Source organism: Taudactylus pleione, unplaced genomic scaffold (assembly GCF_031769625.1).
Source record: "Taudactylus pleione unplaced genomic scaffold, aTauple2 ptg000032l, whole genome shotgun sequence".
NCBI lineage: Eukaryota > Metazoa > Chordata > Amphibia > Anura > Myobatrachidae > Taudactylus > Taudactylus pleione.
In genome coordinates this window covers 35,539,852-35,564,985 of record NW_028284434.1, presented here as the reverse complement: position 1 = coordinate 35,564,985, position 25,134 = coordinate 35,539,852, and the positions used below count along the sequence as shown (strand labels likewise).

General features: G+C 41.5%; 1 long non-coding RNA gene across 2 annotated transcripts in view; it reads right to left on the bottom strand.

Moving 5' to 3' along the window:
- Window positions 1-25,134, bottom strand: part of LOC148539034 (uncharacterized) — a 66,052-nt gene that overhangs the window by 39,890 nt on the left and 1,028 nt on the right. The window contains exon 2 of one of the 2 annotated variants that reach the window (XR_015871315.1): window positions 23,070-23,278. The exons of the other annotated variant lie outside the window; for it this stretch is intronic. This is a non-coding gene — a long non-coding RNA (uncharacterized LOC148539034). The remainder of the gene's footprint in view (window positions 1-23,069; window positions 23,279-25,134) is intronic. 2 annotated transcript variants of the gene reach the window in all.

The window sequence follows — 25,134 nt, the reverse complement described above, 5'->3', positions numbered from 1 at the left end:
ATTTTAATAAGCAAATGATACCTCCTTATTACTATATTCTACAACAATGACATTTAAAGTAGTAAACAAAGTGCCAAAAGATCAGAATAACAGTTTTTTTTTAATGTTAGTCCAACTAGGGGAAATATATGTATATTGATTAGAAATGAAAAATATAACTATGGGGGAGATGTATCAAACCTTCAAGAGAGATAAAATGGAGAAGTTGCCCATAGTAACCAAACAGCTTATATCTGTTATTTCATAGACTGTGCTAGATAAATGACAGAAGCTGATTGGTTGCTGTAGGAAACTCCTCCACTTTATCTCTCTCCAAGGTTTGATACATCTCCCCTTAAGCAATGTAGAGGAGTACAAACGTAGTCAGACAATTGCCTTCCTTGTGTGAATTGCAATAGATCAAAGATGATCACTTTAGGGTTTTTTGTTGAGTTGGACACAAATGTAAATTTATTGGCGCAAACTGCGCATTTTTCTACTGTGCACACAAACTAAAAATTCTTAGGCTTCGATCCGTATGTACATTCAGTCACATTTTGTGCTTATGCCTCCTTAAGGTCTCAGGCGGAAATGTAAAAAATTTGTAAATATTTACTCCTGCATTTTTGGTGCAAGATGCGTCCATCTCAACATTAGCCCCTGACTCGTTTCTATGGATTGATATACATTGGCATTATTTGAGTTTTTATTAAAAAAATTCTGAAAGTTTTGTACCTTCACCCTTTAGACTAGACATCCACCCCAGGAGATACATTTGCTGTCACCTGGGGTCATTTACACATTTTGACATGATCAAATCAGTGTGATGTGCATACAATTATGTCATGGCATTGTACATGGACCCATGGAAACACCTTTAAGTCTAAAGGTCCCCATACACGGTGCAATATAGCAGCCGATCTAACGGATTGGTACGATATCGCTGCTATATCGTACCGTGTGTGGGCATGATATCGGCCAGTGCGCGCTCCCGTGGGGTCGTGCATAGCACATACAGATCTTACTGCATGTTCACTTGATTTGGGAATGCGATGTACTATCCCATGCAGCACTCTGCGGGTGTGGGAGGGGGGTGCCAGCATATATCGGGCAGTCAGGCAGCGGATTGCGCCGTGTGTGGGTACCGCCCGATATGTTGGCCATCGGATCGGCCGTTGCGTCCCAGGGTGCGTGTATGGGTGTCCACTGCTGCTTGTCTGATCCTCAATAGAGTGCAAGCATTGGACTCAATCATCCAAGTGCCTACAATATTTTCCTGCTGTTTGCTCGCTTCACAGACTATTTAAAAAGGTTTTTGCCTCTATATGCAAGCACTATACATTCCTGCCTTCCAATTCTGTCTACCAATATAAACACTACAGACGCAGGTTATTTCCAAACTAAGTATACAAACACACACAAGCGTAAAAATTATAGATTCTCATCTGCTCACTTCCCAAAGTTACCTAAGTAAGTAGACGGTATTATGTTCAAGATCAGCTTAACAAGTATCTCTAACGCATTCACAAACTGCGCTCTTATTCAAACATCTCCTCTCCCACATAATTAAATGCCTAAACACATATACAACAAGCAGAAAGCAAACACCTTTAATAATGAACAGAAGCACTAGTGAATAAGAATGAACTTAAACACAGTTGTCACGTAAAGGTTCATTTACTAAGTTCAGTACGAACGCATTAGTGTTATTATAGTCATTGTGAATGAATGAGGTCACTGATGCTGTTTGCACATTAACAGGGCGGAAAGCTGCAATGACATCATTTGTTTGCCGTTAGCATCATAATTATATGCCCTAAATAGGACTTGAAAACACTTATAGATCACAAAGATCAGCGAATCTTCCACAGTTCGATTCACTCAATTATTCTTAATACTTAACCAATATTTTTTTTCCAGCAACTTGATTTTCAGATCTTTTATTTCCTGTCTTAAACAAAAAAGAGTCATCTGTTGTATCCTGAACATTGGGCCTAATTCTGAGTTTGGAATAATAAAGCAAGAAAGAGCAAGTAACTGTGGGTCTGATTCAGTACAGAACGCAAGTCTGCACATACGCACGCACGCACCCGGCCGCTGCAAAATTATGCTAGTGAATCCAATTGCAATGACACCACAGCACAAGAACCAGACGCCCACCACTACATAATGCCGCCCACTTCTCTTTACTCACATCCGCAATACCCCGCTAGACAGTGAAAACATCGGTAACATCGAGAACCATCTAATCCATTACCTCACTCAGGATTTGGGCCACTTCCTGTGGGCATCTAGAGCTCTGGCTGCGTCTTCCGTCACAGGGGCTTAATTATGCATGCCCCTGTAACAGCGATCAAACGCACTGGCACGCCTGCGTTTCTCTGACCACCCCCCGTCACCACCCACAAACGGCCACTTACTGTAAATCACTTTATGAGGGGACTGCATGCTCATTGCTATTGCTTCCCGTTCGTATCAGCCGGATCACGCACGCACACTGCAATCATATGCATGCGCAGAACGCAAACATCGGCTGGGTGCATGCGAATTCGTAGCTGTGTTCCTTGCTGAATCAGGCCCTGTGTGCCTAGACAAACCATGTAGCAATGCAAGGGATGCACATACATAAAAAACATTGCGTGCATGGTAAATACTGGTTGCTATTACATGTAGCCCATAGGATGCGGTCAGAATACCGACAGTCAGTATGCCAACGCTTAGATCGCCGGCGCCGGAATCCCGACACCTGTCAGAATCCCAACTACGGCATCCCGACGGTAAGTACTGCGGTTAGGGGGAGGGTTAGGGGTTAGGATTAGGCACTAGGGGAAGGGTTAGGGTTAGGCGCTAAGGGGAAGAGGGTTAGGTTTTGGGTGTGGTGGGCGGAGGTTAGGTTTAGGTAGCGGAGAGGGAGAAGTAGGGAGAGGGGAAGGGTTAGGATACTGACCAACAGGTGTCGGTATCCTAAGCCCGTCAGGATGCCGGCGTCGGGATTCTGACCACCGGGATCCCGAACTCCCAACCCGTAGCCCACACATGCTGGACAGCTTTATTTTTACACTGGAATTTAGATTTCAGTTTGAACACACTCCTCTCTCACATCTGCTGGCCATATACTAGAGCGATTTCGGGCTGATTGCCCAATTTTCAACGCGTCGTACGATTTGGGTAGGATACGAACCAAGGCGCATTCCCGCCACACTATAAACCGTATCGTATGATCAGATGTGCAGCCCATCATATCTATCGTAATCGTATGCAGATTGTGTGTGTTAAAAAGCACCAAATCGTGCCGTCGGGACTGCCGGGGAGTTCAAGGGAAAATGTACGATGAATCACATCGTACTAGTGTATGACCAGCATTAATCTCTCTGCACATTTTACATCTGCATGGTTTTACCAAGGTGCAAAATTACTTGCTTTCTCTTGTTTTATTCCCAGATCAGAATCAGGCCCATAGTGACTTGTATGGCTGACCTATAGTTATAGGCAAAGCTCTTATTTGTGAAAAGGTTATGAAGGCCTCAGTCTAGGGTAGTAGGCGCCCAAAGAGGATTTTGAGGAGGATGGAAAATTTTGTGATAAGACATGGCAGCAGTAGAGTGTAAATGACTTTACTTATTTGAGTGTTATGACCGCTGTTGCAGCAATGTTTATATATCATGTACTTGTCCTGCATTGTCTTGTACTGTAAGTCACTGTTCTCTTGTTCTCAATTATTTATGTATTGTGTATTAGAGTAGATTGTGTGACAACCAGGGTAAGATCAGAGATGATCAGGGTAGGATGTGGTATGATCAGGGTAGGATGAGAATTAATCAGGCTGGTATGTAAGATGATGAGGACATGATGTGAGATGAGCAGGTTAGAATGGAGAAGACCAGATCAGACTGTGAGGTGATCAGGGTAGGACGTGAGAAGACCAGAGTAGACTGTGTGGTGATCAAGGTAGGATGTGAGGTGATCAGGGTAGGATATTAGATGATCAGGGTAGGATATTAGATGATCAGGTTAGGATGTGAAATGATCAGGGTAGAATGTGAGATAATATGGGTAGGATGTGAGATGATAGGGGTAGGATGTGAGATGATAAGTGTAGGATGTGAGATGATAAGGGTAGGTTGTGAGATAATAAGGGTAGGATGTGAGATAATAAGGGTAGGATGTGAAATAATAAGGGTAGAATGTGAGATGATAAGGGTAGGATGTGAGATAATAAGAATAGGATGTGAGATAATAAGGGTAGGATGTGAGATAATAAGGGTAGAATGTGAGATAAGGGTAGGATGTGAGATAAGGGTAGGATGTGAGATGATAAGGGTAGGATGTGAGATTAGGTAGGATGTGAGATAATAAGGGTAGGATGTGAGATGATTAGGGTAGGATGTGAGATGATCAGGGTAGGATGTGAGATTAGGTAGGATGTGAGATAATAAGGGTAGAATGTGAGATGATCAGGGTAGAATGTGAGATGATCAGGGTAGAATGTGAGATGATCAGGGTAGAATGTGAGATGATCAGGGTAGAATGTGAGATAATAAGGGTAGAATGTGAGATGATAAGGGTAGGATGTGAGATAATAAGGGTAGGATGTGAGATAATATGGGTAGGATGTGAGATAATATGGGTAGGATGTGAGATAAGGGTAGGATGTGAGATAATAAGGGTAGAATGCGAGATAAGGGTAGGATGTGAGATAATAAGGGTAGGATGTGAGATAATAAGGGTAGGATGTGAGATGATAAGGGTAGGATGTGAGATGATAAGGGTAGGATGTGAGATAATAAGGGTAGGATGTGAGATGATTAGGGTAGGATGTGAGATGATCAGGGTAGGATGTGAGATGATCAGGTTAGGATGTGAGATTATCAGAGTGGAATCATATGAGGTGATCGCACTCACACCCAATCCTTGGACACCATATTTGTCCTGGTACAAATTGCTGCAATTTAAAAGTTACATTTATCTAAGATCAGAACACCATTTTGCTGTTAGTTCACAGTAATTCATGTGTCCAATGCTCTAAAGTGGGCGGAGACAGCATAAAATACCCTTACTAAATCAAACTATCATAGAGATCCTTACATAAATGGCACAATAATACTATGGTACACAACTAAAATAAACTATATTATTTTGCCCATCTTTATAGAGGTGATATGTTCAGTGGTAAAAAAGTCACTGATTGTTATTGCATATGCTATCACCCGCTAGTGTACCAGCTTTTATAAAACCACAAGTCCCAGCATGCCAGAGGAGTAGTTCCACAACAGCTGGAAAGCCACAGGCTGACTACCTCTGTTCTATGTGCTACATGGTTTCCATACAACGGCTGCCTTCTCATATCACAATCTGAAATAAATGCACATCAGGACGTTGTAACCTGAAGCTAATCTTGGGTAACATTAGGTGACAGAAGAAACAATGAGTGTAGTGCTTAGGTGTAACCGTCACTTAGAAAACGGATCCTTCCACTGAGACAATGAAGATTGCCAATGAACAGGTGGTGCTTTAGAACGTTAATTACTGGTTGCAAAGAGACAACTCAGTGGCCACTTAAACTGGTCTACACTGAAATGGGCCCAGGCTTTGCTGACATTCACATAGCTTTAGTTTGGAAACTTTTACAATTGTCAGTACGAAGAAAGCATGGAAAAATGGAAAAGTAATGATTTCTTTTTAATAAATTAGATATATCAAAATTTGTAGTCTATATAACAGCCAACACTCCTAACCCATTTCACCTGAAGTTCATTGCTTTCAGTTGGGCCACTGATTGTACAATTATTCCAACCTTGACTTAATTAAATAAACAGTTTAAAAACAATACATTTTACATTTGATATATTTTCAGTGTCCATAGTGCCATAAAAGGAAATTACAATAAAGCACAAACATAAACTAATAAGTTCAAACAGACAGTACATACGGCAAAAATCACGTAGTGAGCCATCTATACAACTGACGGGTAATAACAGTAGTAGACTAAAGCTGGCCACACACTAGACCAACTTACATCCAACTATCCAACTAGTTGATTGGTTGGAATGAAAATCTGGTAAGGGATGAAAGCAAATGACAATCAGCAATTTGCTCCCAAACGTCGGAAAATGGACTAAAAACTGTTGATTGAACAAATTGTTTTGATCACACATTTAACAAACTTGTCTGACGACCATTTTCATCTGTTTTCTGGCATTTAGGAGCAAATTGCTGATCATCATTTACTCCCATACCTTACCAAATTTTCATTCCAACCAATCAACTAGTTGGCTGGTTGGATGAAAGTTTGTCTAGTGTGTGGCCAGCCTGACTCAGGGGGAGATGTATGAAGAGCTGTTAAGTACCAAATGCGCTATAAACAGCACTATTTGACACTAACATTGAACCTCAGTATGTAAGGCGATGGAAAATCATTCTCATGTTTTTAAAAACGATAAGTGCACTTTTGTGGTTTATCGTTTTTTCTCATATCAGCAGGATTACCTGCCAGTATGTGTGCTGCCCTGCGGCAGCCAGCGGATTCTGTGGAAGTATCAGGATGCGCATGATATCTTACGATGTTTGCGAGATCTTGCGCATGCGCAAAGGGGCTAGTCAGGAGGTAAGACAGCACTAGGCTGATACACTGTGGGTCTTGCATGGATCGCCAGAGGGGGGAAAGATCTCTCCCTTACTCCGGTGGCCGAGATGTTAATACATCTCAGCATTATTGCTTCCTGCTTCACCCTGATAAGGGACGAAGCAGGAAGAGCTTTAAAGACACAATAAGTGCCGCTATAGTACATCTGCCCCTCAGTGCCCTAGGAGGGCAGACCGACAGAATCAGTGCTGGTGAGTGAGTGGGGGTGCACTGGAGACATGGACAGTGCAGGATGATAATCAAGTGGGTGGAGAACCCTGCTTGCGAGAGCTTACAGTCTAGGGATTTATTATTAGTTTGCAACAAGAAGATTGTGTCTGTGGAAACATTTAAATACCAACCCTCTACCCCTTTGCTCATCAATCATCTGGCAACATGCTGAACCTGACATTATCGTCAGGTTGACCAGCATGTTTGCGCGATAATTGATGTCGGAAACGACCAGCGTGCAAGTGCATCGCTGGTCGTTACCGACTTTAAAGTGCCAGATTTGCGGACGATTTGCAAGCGATTGCACGACTCCTCCATCGGCTGTCCAGCTCCTCCAGAAACAACACCATCATCTACACAATCCCATGGAACCTGGGATGTTGGAGTACTTGCACAAATCGAAGTGCACAGCGGGTCACAAAAACTGGGGCTGTACTGTTCAGAACATTGTAATAACCTCCACTAAATGGTAAATATCACTCATGCACAGCAGAAACAATGCCACTATCCCCAAGCAATGAGGCACTCTAGTTATTCTGAACGAAATCTACGATCACAACTAATGTACAGTATACCTTCCAACTGTGCCGATTTCAGGTGTACAACCCGTTTTGAGAGCTCTGTTCCTCCTTGCCAATCAAGACTGCTTTGTCCTCATGAGGCGGCATGAGCAGAGCAAAAGGGAACAGGTGCTATGCTCACCTTCAAAGATACACGTGACATTTAAAGGGAAGGAAACAGGGCAGTCTAGTGGGTCCATAACACTTGTCATGCCCTACAAAAAAAGACATACAGTCTGCAAATACAGTTTTGTGATGCCCATCTGATTTATTTAACAGTAGGGACATTTAAACTCCACATTGGTTCGCTGAAGACCCTTAGTGGAATTATTTCAACAATGACTACTCATTAATGCCTACGCACTCCATATACAGATACAGTATATCAATAAAGGATGTCACATAGGTTGCTGACAGCCGGGTAAACTAGTTAGAACAGACAGTGGGGATCATTTATTTTACATGATTGCATTGACCAACAGCAACCAATCAGCATTTAGGTTTTATCGGTCTGGTGCAAGTCAATAATAAAGCAAGTATCCAGTTGCTATGGTGCAAATTTTGCACCTAAATACATGACTAAGGAGACATTTAAGTCTGGTAGTGATAGTATTATGAATATTGCTTATTCCAGTGATTGTTTTAGAGAAATATATGTATATACTGTATATATGTTACTCTTTATTCTGATCGGCATTGGCAAGTCCCTGGCAACGTATCCTGCAGTGTCTTGTTCAGCAGAGTTGCAAGTGCCACTGTGTCCCGACTCCCGCACTAAGAACCGCTGGCTAAATCCTCTAGCATGATGCACAGGAACTACCGATGGATGTCATTAAGTTGCTGCATCAGTGCATTACACTGCCTAAAGCCTTTGACAGAGCCGGGCTACGGATTAACGATGTCTATAGCACAAAGCAGCTTTTTCCACAGTGCAGGCGCAAGCCCTGTACAATTCTGTGTTTTATTAAAATCCTGAATTCCAAGTACATTTACATACACATTAAACATGGCTGTGTTCTGGAGGTCATAGCACAGCAGTATGATGTTCTCAGCGCATAGTGAACATGTAGGATAATAATTACTGGAAGGGGAAATCGTAGCATTTTACACAGAAATTAAACAAATAAATCACAGTGAAAATCACTATTGATATATTTATTTTATTTATTTATTAACAGTTTCTTATATAGCGCAGCATATTCTGTTGCGCTTTACAGTTGGAAGCATAAATAGAACAAAACTGGATAATAACAGACAGATATATAGGTAGGAAGGCCCTGCTCGTAAGCTTACAATCTATAGGGAATAGGCATTGATACACAAGGATAGGTGCTATATATTGCATTTTGATCCAACCAGAATACAGAGTTTCTTGGTGGGCTGCATGATCCAGTCACACAGGAATGTCGGCCAAATATCAGGAGGATGTGAAAGAAAGACAGTGTGTGAGGTTATGTGTGGACTGTGAAAGGGGATGTAATTAGATATGGAAGCTATGAAGGTTATGTGGGGGGTTCTGGAATCTGATAAGCTTGCCTGAAGAGGTGAGTTTTCAGGGAACGCTTGAGATTGGAGACTAGAGGAAAGTCTTATTGTGCGTGGTAAGACAAGAATATGTGCGACTGCCCTTTACTAATATATACTACAGTGGTTAAAAGTATAACATCATGAAATGCTAAGTATGAAGAAAGGATTGTGTGGCAAAATAAAGTCCATGTTAGGATTTCTGTGGTTATAACACTTATATTCGCAATGGAAGCACAGAGGGTTATTTAACGAGAAAGGACAGTCATTCAGCAGTGTGCGCAATGGCGATTATGGATGCAGATCGAGCTATTGTTTGCCATTGCGCTTGCGTATAGGTCGCACTGTGTATGAGCAGCGATCACATTGCGATTGCGAACGCACATAGAAATCCATCGCAAAGTGAGTGACAGGCTGTCAACATTTGGGGGTGGTGACAGGGGGGGTGGGTTGGCCGTAAAAAAGCAGGCATGTCTGTCCATTTGACAGCCATTAATGGTCGTGCATCAATTAGACACTGTGTCTGCATATGCAGCATGAGAGCTCTCTGCGTGTGAGGAGACTTGCGGTGTTTGCAACTGGTCAGACTTGTTGTAAATGTTGTGTGACTGGCCGATGTATGTCGATGGTACCGATGTTTACACAGAAGAGCCACAGAAGAGCGACACTGGACGGATATGAGAAGGCAGCAGTGGGCGCCTTTATGTCTGCTGTGCTTTGGCAAGCATTAGCAGATTAAAACAACTGCGTCCTGTAGGTGATTGCAGTTGCATTTGTGTCCGCTACTGAATCAGGCCCATAGTGGATTGTGATGTCATATTTTAGCCTGTTTTTATGGACTTTAGGGGCATATTTAATAACGAGTGATATTGCTTTTTCCCGCCAATAATCATCAGGTCTCAGAAAGAGGCAAAACGTCATCTCTCGACAAGCATCATCTTTCATGGACTCTTGTCTTGAAAAAAAATGAATTTGGCGGGAAAATTCGAACTAATCTGGCCTGCACTATAACCCAAAACCAATATAGTGACTGAAGCTGGGTACACATTAGCCGATGTATACCCATCGCGATATCGCTGGCGTCAGGACCCGGCATGCTGCATGTGTATTCACAATTGCCGATGCTGAGTCTGACGGAGGGAGGTATGTGTCATGACATTGTTAGCAACATCCCCCGTCGCTCTTGCAGTAGGGCCGATGGGTGATGTTGCTAACGACCCGCGGGAGCGCGCATATGTTGGGTACACACTAGACGATGTACCCGATATGTCGCTCTGATCCACGGTATCGGATATATCGTATGTACCCACCTTGAGTCACAGAGCTCGACTAAGAAATTTTTTCCCATTGCAATCTTGCTGGGCTAAAATGCACTATGTTGCTCGTAGCTCCATGTATCAAACTCCTATTCTCTTAGGGGCATATTCAATTAGCCGCGAAAAGTCCCGTCCTTTTCGCCTGCCGGACTTTCCGCCTACATCGCGTGTTTTTGGAGAGAACACTTTCCGAGCGCACGGCCGCTTTTCGCCCTATTCAATTCCAAAGGGTGCGAAAACGCTTCCCTGCAAAAATCAAACAGGCGAAAAGTGCTGTCAGATTTGGGGAAATCAGCCTGACACCCCCCAAAAGATGCACTGACATTCGGGATCACTCTAGAATCTCTAGATACCCCTGAATAGCCCTGCTGAAGGTATTTGGGGTGCTTAAATGCTCTCAATAGTTGCTAATTAGCGTCTTAGCACAAGTGGTGAAGAATAGCATTTAGCAAGTTTTTTTGGCAAAAATAAGTCCCAGCAAATTTGGGTTACATGAAAAAAGTGAGGTTTTAAAAAACGCACCTTCAGCAATCACCTGCATTCAAAAAACAACTGGGGCATACTTGGGGGACTCCCTGGAGTCTATTTCGCTAGTTTTTTAAGTTTGTCCCCCAACTTTGGATTTTTTGCCCCCAAAACAAAAGTACTTTTTTGGGGTGATCTAAACTATTTTTTTAAACTTTTTGTGACGCAGTCTACCTTTGGGGGGCTGTTAAAAGGCTGCAGGGGTATTCCCCCAGCTTTGCAACCCAAACCCCCAAATCTGCACTTTTCTCTGCCTGCATTCAGAGGCGAATCTTTTCCGCTGGTTACAAGGTGCAGAATTTTCGCACCGGCGAAAAGACTTTGAATTAGATACGGGGATAAGTTTTCACCTGGCGAAATGACATCACCGGGGAGAACTTTTCGCAGAAAACGGCTTTTCAACGCTAACTGAATACGGCCCTTAGTCTGTAGCATAAGTGTTATACTATAACTTTACAAATTAACCAAGTGGCTACTTCCTGGATGGATAAGAAAATTTGGGAGGTGTCTTAGGGGCATATTCAATTAGCCGTGAAAAGTCCTGTCCTTTTCGCCTGCCAGACTCTCTGCCTACATCGCGTGTTTTTGGATAGAACACTTTCTGAGAGCGCGGCCACTTTTTACCCTATTCAATTCCAAAGGTTGCGAAAACACGTCCCGGCGAAACTTAAACAGGCGAAAAGTGCTGTCAGATTTGGGGAAATCAGCCTGACACCCCCCAAAAGATACACTGACATTGGGGATCACTCTAGATACCCTCGAATAGCCCTGCTGAAAGTATTTGGGGTTCTTAAATGCTCTCAATAGCTGCTAATTAGCGTCTTTGCACAAGTGGTGAAGAATAGCATTTAGCAGTTTTTTTGGGGCAAAAATAAGTAGTCCCAGCAAATTTGGGGTACATGAAAATGGGTGCAAGCCTGGTTAAAAATCGCTAAAGTGAGATTTTAAAAAACGCACCTTCTACAATCACCTGCGATCAAAAAAATGGAGTCCATTTCGCTAGTTTTTAAGTTTGTCCCCGACTTTGGATTTTTTCACCCCCAAAACGAAAGTACTTTTTTGGGGTGATCTAAAGTATTTTTTTTTACTTTTTTTGATGCAGTCTACCTTTGGGGGGCTGTCCCAAGGCTGCAGGGGTGTTCCCCCAACTTTGCACCCCAAACCCCCAATTCTGCACTTTTTTCCGCCTGCATTCAGAGGCAAATCTTTTCTGCTGGTTACAAGGCGCAGACTTTTCGCACAGGCGAAAAGTCTTTGAAATTGAATACGGGGATAAGTTTTCATCTGGCGATAAGACGTCACCCGCGAGAACTTTTCAACGAAAACGGCTAATTGAATACAGCCCTTAGTCTGTAGCATAAGTGTTATACTCTAACTTTACAAATTAACCCAGTGGCTACTTCCTGGATGGATAAGAAAATTTGGGAGGTGTCTTACATAATTTTTCTTTTCATTTTATCCAGAAGAAAATATAATTGAGAAAAAATGAAAACATTCTGTTTTTGCTAACTTAGGTAAAATTCCTAAAGACCTTTCTTTAAAAAAAAAAACAATTAAGTGAGGTGAAATACCCTATTTCTAATCTCCTTTCCAGACACCTGTTTTTGAAAAATGAAAACGAGTCACTTTTACCATGCATTTCGCTGTTGATTTTCCATTGCGGCTTTAATTGAATAAAAGACAACATGAGAAAGTATTTCCTGGGCAGAAACACATCTACTATTTACCCGGCTTCAGTGTAATCATAACAGGATTTATGAAGGTGTGTTCCCTTCCTAACTGGTGGAACATAATTGATATTTCCGCCCCTAGCTTTCCCAAGCTCCTCCATCCATCTAGGATTGCTGCAGAACCTATGGCCGCAGTGTAACTAGGCTCATTGCCTGGCTGGGGTTATTGATTAGCAAAGAAAAAAAAAACCTATTCACTTTTCATCTAAATTCTGGTACAATATCTTATAGTAACATAGCCTAAGGCAACTTGTTCTGTAGATTTATTGTCTTTTACACCAAGTTCCCTGTCCTAAGTACACACTTAGATCTATTCCATCGTCACCATTTCAACCTGCCTTGGCTGACATATCAAAGCTGGTAGCAGACCCCCGCCATGCACAGTAAGTCCATTTACAATACCTGTAAGCTCTTATGTTCCCCTACTGTCATCTCTGGTGGTGAAAACACTTTGCTACCTGATATTTTCAGGAAAATATTTTATATATATCATGTTCCGGGTGTCATTTTAACTGTTTTAGAGTTATGTGCTAAAAGTATGAGGTAAAATAGCTCAAGTACATCTTATATAGGGGGATATTAAACTTTAAAAATGTACTTCCAATTTAATACAATTTTATCAAGCTTTGTTTTTTTTTCTAAAAGTGATAAATTAGCTTTCAAACGCAATATTCTGAATACTGGGTCGTTCTCATTCAAACTCATTTAATATGTATGTGAAATGTATATTTTATTTGATAGGAAGCTCCCTGGAAACCTAACTTAAACAGGGAATTCAATAGATTTGTTCACACTTTGCTTCTATATGAAAGCATTTTCTAAAGAGGTGTTTTCTTAGACAAGTTTAAGGCTATGGCGCCTATGTATCAAAGCTTGATGAGCGAGAAAATTGTGAGATATAAATCACCAACCAATTAGCTTCTAACTTACATTTTATAGGCTGTGTTTGAAAAATGCCAGTTAGGAGCTGATTGGTTAATACTTTTTCTCTCACAATTTTATCTCTCATCAAGCTTTGATACATAGGCCCCTATATCCTGACAGAGTTTTTTTGGTGGGTGCTTAAGGCATCTAGATACTTCAGAAATGCTCCCAATACGTTCCTAATATGACGCTCCGTTCGCTAGTATCATTGAGTACTTTGGGGCCAATGCACGATAGAATGCAAGACGGACATAAATGGGTGTAATTGCACAGAACTAAACGAGTATATTCACATGCGGTCAGAGCCCTCGCTCCGTACGCCTGATGTCATAGCCATCATCATTATCAGTGCCCTTGTATCAGCTCTATCCCTGGTGCAAATGATCTGTCTGGCGTAGCAACACTTATGCGCAACTCTGCAAAGCTCGCAATCCGGTCAACATGCCCCTGTTAAACTTTGCCTGTTACCAAGTAATGCCTCTCCATCCACAAGTGGACATGTTGCTGACTTGTGCATGGATCTGAATCACCCGCAGTTGCATATGCCTGGCTACAGAGCGTGCAGGGAGCAAAACATGCAAGATCGGGAAGTGTTGTACTTCTGCCATGTCTACTGGGATGTGGCCAACCCCAATGTATTACACACCTGCCCCCATCCCCTTTTAGACCTCCAATATTTGGAGGTACGTCATACTGTGTGAAGTGTGGTCACCCTGCACTTCTGTGATGTCACACAGGTGTTTGTAGATCGACTGCATTTCACACCGTCAAAGAAGGGCAGTTTTCTTCCATTTTACACTCCATTAAAGCCTTTTGCTGGTGCTCACTATTCATGCAAAGTAACAATACAAAAAGCCAGATTATTATATAGAAACAGCATATTAAGCAATGCGGTACATGGAATGTTCAGTCATTCACCTCAGTCTGTGCCTCAGTAGAGCCTACATTATAATTTCCCTACCACAGACACACAAGCGCATACACTAGACATACCTGTCGACATTGTGGTGTCGACATTATAATTGTCAGGATTGTCATTATCGACCTTTTGGCTACATCCCTCTGCCATGGCTGCAGAATTCTCTACAAGCGATGTGTTGGACAATTAATATGCAATTCTCAATTCAATTGTATAGACTGTCTCCCTGCCTAATGACCCACAGTAGAACACGGACTCAGGTCGCCTGCCAGAGATATGTATTACAGAGTCTGTGTTTATGTTCTATATCCAGGAGGTGTGTAAACCTGATTGAGCTGCTGTATATTGTTTAGAGGCTTCGCCAGCCTCTGAGATTGTCTCTCGCTGGCTCGAGCACTACAACTCTTCCATCCCTTAATTTAATACAAGACAACCATTTAAAACTCTTCATCTGCAAGCCCTTGTGAAACATTTTACTGTATGTACTCGAGCGCTGTGCTTCAGCTGGTCTTATCTTGATTTCGGAGAATCAGAAATGATTCAATTGACAGGTCTGTGCAGTGTTTGCTAATTTACTCCAGCTTCTAAACATCCGAGGGAACAGCTGGTTGTATCCCAGCAGGACTGTGGGCCTCACAGGCCCACCTGCTGTCTCACAGATGGAATCTGGGTATGACTGTAGTTAAAGTTTAGCTGGCAGTTATATCTGTCCTAAGGAGATCTGAAACTTCTCGAAGTAGGTAGGTGGCATCAAACAATTTGTAGAGGATGAAATATTACTGCTGTCTTCTGATACAATTTGTAAAGTATATATTTCAGAAATCTCCGAAGCACTCGACAAATGCACACAACTCAATATCATGGAGCGAGCAATAGGATACAAACATAATATGTTACAAACATAAAGAATTTCATAAAGAAAGAAGAAAAAGTATTTTTTCCGTGTGTAAGTGGAAATGTGGAAAAACTGTTATTTCACCTATTCTGGACAGACACTGTGTTATACAAAGGGATGATTCGCTCTAATTCCATACCAGCTTGTATGATGGTTTGGTTGATCCCGGCTTAGCCAGATATTCTCAGGCAAGGTTAAGTAATATTATTTTTAAAAATCTATTTGTAGGGCACCACAATAGAGAAAACGGTGTGTACAGTACATAAATCATGACACAAGGGCACACAAGGTATAGGATTAAGGGGTCTATGTACTAAAGCTTGATGAGAGATACAACTGTGAGAGAAAAAGTATTAGCCAATCAGCTCTTGTCATTTTTCAAACACAGCTTGTAAAATGTAAGTTAGAAGCTGATTGGTTAGTGCTTTATCTCTCACAATTTTTTCTCTCTTCAGTCTTTGACAAATACCCCCATTAGAGTGGAAAGAAGGTAGGGAGGGCCCTGCTCACCAGAGCTTACAATGTAGAGGTATAATAGTATAGTATAATCAATACTGTGGCATTTCTAACCCAGAGTTATTAGTCCGAGTATCACATACATGTCACAATAGGAAAGACGCATAAGCCTTGGAGAGTAATAAAGTGGAGAGAGATAAAGTACCAACCAATTAGCTCCAACCCTAACTGTAGAGTTATAGATAATTGACAACCTATGAGGGTGTTATAGATTTCATTAGCCACAGATTATAGATTATATCATAAGTACATAGGCTACCAAATAAGTATTTTGCCTATCTTGCATTATGGATGATTCAGCACTGTGGATAGGCACAAAGTAATGGTCAACCCAATCAACATATTACCGGGAACAATGAGATGTTGGTCAGTACTAGCAGAAAATTACATTGGACATGACGCCTATAGAAACTATTTAGGCAGTCATCTTTTTACAATTCCCCATAGAAGCGGGACGTCCTGCCTGAGTGTTGGCTATCTGGATGTTTTTGATTTGGCAACATACATGTGGGTCTGATGTGAGCATAGATCTTGCTGCGTGCTGCTCGGGTCATTCGGCAGCATGCCCCCATTTTAAATCTCTACTTTTGTGATTTTAGTGAGTTGTAAATAAATACAGCAGCAATATTGATGCTATATACCTGTCTCTACTGCCACTCACGTGTGTGAATAATAGTAACACACTATCTTGATTATGCCAATATTATTTACTATCTTACTGTAACCACAGCCTCATTTTTATATCTAGTTATTTCTGTTACGTGTATAATCCATGCCCACATTTGACAGTGATGGCCGACCAGTTTAATCTCTGAGTACACCTGTGCAGAACATCTGTAGCCCTGAATACAGTTGCACCTGTCACCATGAATTAGCATTTTCTCATTCAATAGTATGAAAAAACGATGTAATGTACTTGACATGTATTATATAAATGCTTACACATTCTCTTTCCTACTGCCATTTCCTGCCAGTGGCCCCAGCATGCAAATAAAAGGGTCATTCACATTTAATATCTTAAACAGTAATGTCCATATATTTTATCATACAGTAATGCTCATAGAATCTCACATTAATGCTCTATTATATCATACAGTAATTCACATATTGTCTTACATTAATGCTCTATTATATCATACAGTAATGCCCATAGAATCTTACATTAATGCTCTATTATATCATACAATAATGCCCATAGTATCTTACAGTAATGCCCATAGTATCTTACATTAATGCCCTATTATATCATACAATAATGCCCATAGTATCTTAAATTAATGACCTATTATATCATACAGTAATGCCCATATTATCTTACAGTAATGCCCATAGTATCTTACATTAATGCTCTATTATACAGTAATTCCCATATTATCTTACAGTAATGCCCATAGTATCTTACATTAATGCCCTATTATATCATACAATAATGCCCATAGTATCTTACATTAATGACCTATTATATCATACAGTAATGCCCATATTATCTTACAGTAATGCCCATAGTATCTTACATTAATGACCTATTATATCATACAGTAATGCACATATTATCTTACAGTAATGCTCCTATTACACCATACAGTAATGTCAGCCAATATCATACATTAAAGCCTCTATTAAATCATACGGTAATAACACTCATACTATATCATAAAGTAATGCCCATATTATACAGTAATGCCATATTATATCTTACAGTAATTTTCCTATTACATCATACAGTAATGCCCATATCATACAATAATGCCCCTATTATTCATACACTACACCCCCCCTATTCTCTCATACAGTACTGTCCCTATTATATCATACAGTATTGTCCATACTATATTATACATAATGTCCTATTATATCATACAGTAATGCCCATATTATATCACATAGTAAAGCCCATATTTATCACACAGTAAAGCCCTGGTTACTATATATCATATATCAATGCACAATAAGGTTCACCTGTGACTGTGACCTCAAAATAATATGTTCTGATTCAATAATAAAAACAACTGATATATAATGCTTGCCTTTTAATTATTAAACTTTATTAATGTAGCACCTCCTTTTCTTATTGGGATTATTAATGTTAATGGCTACAGTCGGCTCATAATAGAGAGGAAACAAATCTAGCTTGACATTAAAATATGATCTCAGTCACTTCAAGCAATAGTCAGTAAAGCTAATGACACTAGATTACAAATCAGCCCTTTCATAAAACACTTTAAATGATTCGCCTCCAATACAATGTTCGATTTGGTAAGTGATGATATTCCATGATATAGAAGAAAGATTTGCCCACATCAAAGCCGGTCAGTATCACAGAGTGCTTATAGTTCCAAATGGATAATATCAGACACAGTTCAAGTAAAACATAGCAAACAGTCAATTCCAAATGGTTAGAAAAAAATCCCTGGCACTTACCACTCAATGTAAATAAAATGGTACATGATATACAGTACAACGTGAGACCATCCATTAAAAATCTCTACATGCACAATAATCACTGGATTCTGGTAGGAGGCCACCTTCATCATTTTTTAATTTATTTCTGGATGCACCAGCTACGGAAACTGTTATGTGTACCTGACATTGAGGATTTTACTATTTGGAAAAAATTCATTAAAAATATTCCTTTTTTGGAAATCACTTTGAGTCCAACCGTGACATTCTGTTACATACTATTATGGACATTTCCATTCTAAGACTGTGGGCCAAATGTAATAGGGTGAGAATTTAGAAAATGTGAGAGTTTAGCAGTAAACTCTCACATTGGTTGAGTTTAATCTTCAAAATGGGAAAACATCTGAATGAGATTTTAAATCGTGAGAGTTTTTTAAGTCTAAAAAAACATGCAAGTTCACTCTGTTACTTTGTTTTTGGACACTATTAGATTGGCAAAGTTTAAAAAGTGTCAGAAACTCTCACTTTTCTAAACTCTCACCCTATTACATTTGGCCCTATATGTTTTAAGATATTGGGCTCTATTTACTACAATCCGATATTGAATGCGGATTGTAGTGTGATATTACCGAGTGAATTCGCATTGCGAATTCAGGCAATATCACAGGGATTTACTATAAATCCCTTGCAGGGACAGAGCTTGCGATAAAGCTCTGTCCCTGCGGATCCCATCCGCACTCTAGTCACGGTATTTTCTGAAAAAATACCGCGACTAAGAGCCCACGCATGCGCCAACCGGCCGTCGCTGCTACCCCCCCACCGACGCTAAGCCCCGCCCCCCGCGATCGCGGACCCCCGCGACCCCCCCCTCCCTTCATTACACTTACCTGCATCCTCCTGGTCTCCGGTGATCTTCTCCGAGCTTCCCGATCAGGTGATCTCCCATACTGCACTGGGGCCCGATCACCTGATGACCGGGCAGCAGGGCACTATGGGAGACCAGCTGACCGGAGAGGAGCCATCACAGGAGACCCGATCACCGGTCCCTGGATTCAGATAAGTAAAAAAAAAAAAGTTTCATTTTTTTTTTCTTTTTTTTACAGCCAGGTGGCGTTATTATCACAGGGCTTCCCCCGGTATTTTTTTACAATTTATTTTTAGCAATGCGATCTGCTTTACTAAAAATAAGTGATACTTAGGGGTTGGAGTAGAATTTTACTAATTCTACTCCAATTGCCCTATAGTAACTACAGGTGATACTAAAATAATGTGAAAAGGGTGTGATAACACCCTTTTTCACTTTATTTTAGTAAAAATAATGTTAATAAATAGAGCCCATTGTGTTGAGGTGTCTGCACTAGAATTCTTTTGTTTTTCATCTTTACATGTTCATTATCACCGGAGTATACACCTCCTATTTATCACATTGAGGATTTATTGTGAAGAGGTTCTCCAGTTCTCATATATTGGGATATCGTGTAAGATAAGTTACATTATATTATTATATTTATAAGCGCGAAGCGGTATTCTCCAATTCTTCTTTATGTTAAAAATAATACAAGAAATTGGTAGATGATAAACAAATTCTCCCAAATTATAAGCAAACTTGGCCAGGGAGCTCTGTAATGTGTCGCCAAATTACTCCTTGTGCATTGTACAGATTGCTAGCTCACAGTGCAGGCAGCAATTCTGCATTCTGAACCAATAATATTTATTTACTTGTTTATTATGTTAAGGTGTAACTTACAGAAGTGACAGTTACATTTTAAGTTGTTTCTAATTAATAAACTTTTTAGAGATTACTCAATAACAGTAAAACAGAAGATCCATCACCCCGGAAACACAGTGAACCTCAAATTATCAGACGCTCCAACGTGACCCCTTCCACCAAGTACGAGAGGCTCTGCTCCTGGACTTCCTTCTTAATATATGATTGCAGCCACCTGTGATGAAACACCCTTCTCATCAATTAAGCAGTTCAGCACAGATGACTGCAATTATAAATTATGTGGGAAGTCCAGGAGCAGAGAATTTTGTACCTGGTGGAAGGGGTCATATTGGAGGGTAGGAAATACGGGGTCTATGTACCATGCTTGCCGACATTCTGGCAGCCCCCACCGGGAGGGGGCAACCGGGGCAGCATCGCGCTGCATGAGGGGGCGTAGCTGGGCATATTACCCGGTAATGGGGGGTGGGGCGGAATTGCCTCATTTTGACCCCGCCCCTGGTACACAATGCCGGGATTATCAGCATTGTGAAGCAGGGGGCAGGGTCATGATGACGCGATCCAGCGCAAATCACGTAATCGCCCCATCAGGGATGTGCTATGAGCCTGTACTCTCAGCACTGAGAGGGTGATTAAGTCAGGAGGGCTAATCGTAACAATCGTGGTAGCTGTCTCCTGCATCTCAGCGGTATGCAGGCAAAGCAGGAGCAGCTTTTTCTCAGAGAATAGAGCAAGGTTAGTACTCGTACGCAGGGGCATATTAAAGTATAAAGATTGTACCCTGATGGCGCAAAATTGGGAAAAAAACAACAATGTATGTGTATATTGATAATGAATAGAGTGAAGTATTTAGGTAGGGGCATATGCATCAAAGCTTGGTGTGAGATAAAATTGTGAAATGTATATCACCAACCAATCAGCTCCAAACAATCATTTCTTAAACACAGCCTGCAAAATGTACATTAGAAGCTGATTGGTTGGTGATATAAGTCTCACAATTTTATCTCACATCAAGCTTTGATACATATGCCCCATAGACCCCTAAGTTAGGTGGTGTCACATATCGCAGTTATCTTTGCTGCACCTAGATTTTCACCAAGTAGACAGGTTTCTGAAGCAAGTTGGTGCTTTTGCAGAGGTGCAAACTTTCCACAGGACAGTGTGAGGGAAGAGTGGGAGAAGCACCAGAGTTTCTTACAAAATACAAAGAAATTAGATAAATAGACAAAAGCGGTGCATTTATAAAGATGTCCCTTGGTTTGCGGAAAGGCAAACAACCATTTCTGTGCAGCACAGACAGTGTAATGGTTAGCATTACTGCCTCACAGCACTGAGGTTGTGGGTTCGATTTCCACTTTGGCCCTGTGTGGAGTTTGTATATTCTCCCTGTGCTTGCATGGGTATCCTCCGGGTACTCCGGTTTCCTCCCACACTCCAAAAATATACTGGTAGGTTAATTGGGTCCCAACAAAATTACCCCTAGTGTGTATGTGTGTGAGCATGTGGTAGGGAATATAGATTGTAAGCTCCACTGGGGCAAGGACTGATGTGAATGGACAAATATTCTCTGTAAAGCGCTGCGGAATATGTGTGCGCCATATAAATAACTGGTAATACATAAATAAATAAATATTGCCCAGACAAAATAACGTAAATTGTGCAATTGCTCTGAGCTTGCAGAGATCAGTCTGATTCTAAGGGGGAGATTCAATTAGCCATGGGTTGTACCACGCGGACCCTGCTCTCAGGTAAAGTGCCGTGGCTATTCACTTAGAGGCCCGCAATCAACTCACAACTAGCGCCGAGGCAGCACTTCGGAGGGGCGAGCAAAAACAAATGGAAATGTGTACCTAAAAATAGCTCATGTCAGTTTCTCAGACTTCCCTTGGTATAGAAGCTTTTAGTATATTGGTAAAGATGAACATTTATAAAACACAGATAAAGAAACACGAATTCACAGTTTTTGATACATGGTTTGGTATAACTAGTATTTGTTGTTCTCAGCCACTTCTGCAGCTCACACAAGTCCTATTGCGAAGCCTTCTTATCAATGTACAATGGGCTAATTGAATTGGCATGTACATCTATTTGAGGAAATGGGTCTGCAAGGTCTTGTCTGGTGTCAAGACTCATTGTAAGAGAGTGGCATTTCTTTAGATTTTACTTGGAGAATAGATATTGTAGAAGAAAACACTGCACAGCAAACAACTTGAAACCAATGATATTTTAAACCTTCTAACGGCTGATGTGCTTCGTATGTGTAGTTCAGCATAATATAAAAAAACCTTACACCTCTAAAATAAAGAGGCGGAGACATCTAATTGGCAGTTTTTATTTTAAATCATAAATTAAAACTAAAAAGGGAAGGAATGCATGATGGGAAAGAAAATGACGGCTAGAATCAATGCAACCCATCGATGCACCACAAACAACAACAACATGCATTGCAGGTGATTAACAACAAGGGTATCAAACAATGAAACAAGTACAACACAAAGAGGGTATCCATATCCAACTCAACATTTTAACTTGACTACCCACCCTAGCAAGTGTTGGTGCCTGCTTCTCTGTACACAACTACTATCAGCGGCACAGCCTGCCACACACCCATAAGACGCAACATCTCCACGTGTCTGATTAGCTGCCACCCCTGTGACTTCCCAGTCACCACCCAGGTACCCCCCCATACATATCCAATACACTTCTGCTACCATGCATCAGAATCTGTGCTGTGACTCTGTACAAACAAAATCGGGAAGCATGCGAGGTGTAGAGAAAAAACATTGCTCCCCTGCGTCTTACATGGCCGCTGCATCCCACTCAGACTAAGGCCCAGATCGCGCTGATGGAACAGCCGTTGCTATAGGTGAAGGCCTCACAAAGACCAGTTCTATTAACTTATGTTGTGTGCAGGGCCGTAGTGAGCCGGCCCGGGCCCCGATACTATAGAGGGGGCGTGACCTAATCGTGGGAGGTGTGACCACGCCCCCCTCAGAAAAAACCTATTTGCGCCGCTATGCGCCAGGGAGGAGACCCTGTGAGCCCCTCAGCCCTGCACAAATCTGGGGGGGAGGGGGATCAGTGTGTCTCCCAGCTCCCACTGCAAGGCAAGCACATAGCAACCTAGAAATTGCAATACAGTAAGGGAAAACATTTTTTTAACAGAAAGTCATTTTTAGAAATACTAAATGCAGTCACTTACTGGAGTGAATCTGTTTTAAAGACAACAGTGTCAATTTGTCTCTTTCAAGCGTGTGGTTTGGCAGATGGGCATCAGTGCAAAACGCTTAGAAGGAGAGAGGAGACCTGCACAAGCCAGCCACGGAATAAAAAACAGCACCTTGCTCCAGGGGTGTAACTGAAAAAGTGTGGGCCAATTAGCAAGATTGTCTAAAGGCCAGCACGTGCCACCTAAGTGCAAAAAAATCACAGATAAACATGTAAAAAAGGAAAAAAAAATCACATATACAGTACCATACCTCCCAATTGTCCTGATTTTAGCGGGACAGTTCTGATTCTTGGTCCCCAGATGGGGCAGAGCTTACACAACAATGGGTGGAGCTTAGTTGAAAAGGGGGCATGGCAGGGGTTTGGGTGGATTGGCGACAGGGCTAATTTCATCCCATTTCTGCATGTATCAATTTTTTTTAGCTATAATATGCATACGGGGCTTTTGAACTCGTGGTTGACCCCCACAGATTCAGGCACCATCACAGCTGCACCCCCTGCTACTATGGTAGGTATAATAGATTTCCATCATGATACTGGAAGAACAGGATTGTGGTATTAATCAGAAAGTTTCTCCAGAGAGTCTGTAAGGATAATCATTATAGGACAAGGAGAGGGAATGAACAAACAAGGTTATCAGGAGCTACCCATTACTAAGAGGTTCGTACACATACAATAGACATACAATACCAGAACTTCCTTCAGGGAATTGTTGTTATGACATAGAAAAGGAAATGGTCCCCGCCGACAGCAGAAAGCTTGTTAATGACTGAGAGAGACTTCTCATGCAGCGGATTGATAGACTTTTCAGCAAAGGTCAGGAGACTTCAGTTAAAGGTTGATAAAATTTTGAGCTATTAATAATCCGCCCTGCAACTCATGATAGAAAAATCCTATGCAATTTATTTTATGCTGTACCATTTAGCTGACTACAACATTTAATATACATATCATTTGGGATTTTTTTTTACTTGTTTATGGCATGGATTGTCAAAAGCAGTTTTCTATTTTGTCACATTTGATTGTTTCCAAACACTTGGATATATAACCCGGCCAATGCTTTCTTTCCTGTGTGCAATATAGTCACCTATGGACTACTGAGTCCTGATAAAATGCAGTCACCCATCTAACTAGTATATTAGGGCGATTACTACTAGAAGCAGATGGCCACAATCAGGTTTGCAACAACTCATCCTTATCAGTGTGTGCTTGAAAGCGCAATAGATGCACCCCCTAACAGGTATATATGCCCTTACACATGGGAATGCACCCGCACTGATCTCCGCCTATGTCATAGCGTCTCTTCCCACTCCTGATCCACCTCTCTGGTCATAAGGTCTCATACATGCAAAATGTATGTGGGTCTGCAGAGCCGCACATGCGTGGGATGGCTTCCTGAGCAAGTGCAGTGCAAATGAACACGAAGATTTAGGGGTGCGCATACATTTGTCATATACGGTACCAATTATTCCTGTGCGCACCTCTATGAAAATTGGCGATGTAGAGGATCCCACTATGTGCTGTTTCAGAAAGTGATGAACAGCACATCGCACATAATTGAATTGACCCAGGAGAATTTGATCATGGATGGGTAGCTGGTGGACTGAATCAGCATGCCAATTGGAGCAACAAGCAATTATACGACCTGGTTAAATGTTAGCCCCTTCCTTACAAAATAGTATGGCATAATGTACTTACTGCATCTACCAAGTCCCCTGTGGTTTCATGCTACAATCCATGGTTAATGTGTTCTGGGCTGCCTCCACCCCCTTCCTTCTGCACCTGTGATGAGATGACACCACAATGAGGTGGCAGGGCTGTCAGCTATCTAGGTTGCAGGGTGAGATTCCCTCCATGCCAAATACAGGTGCCAATGGGTAGGCCACCGAGAAGTTATGCAATTGATGGAGGTGCCGTCTTGAGACGCCCACCTCTGATTTCTCAGCTCTGCTGCATGAGTCCAAAGACGCGGAATCAGATCGCCATTGCGGAAAGCAGCCCTAGCGTTGCTCAGAATGTCCACCATTACTAACCTGCTG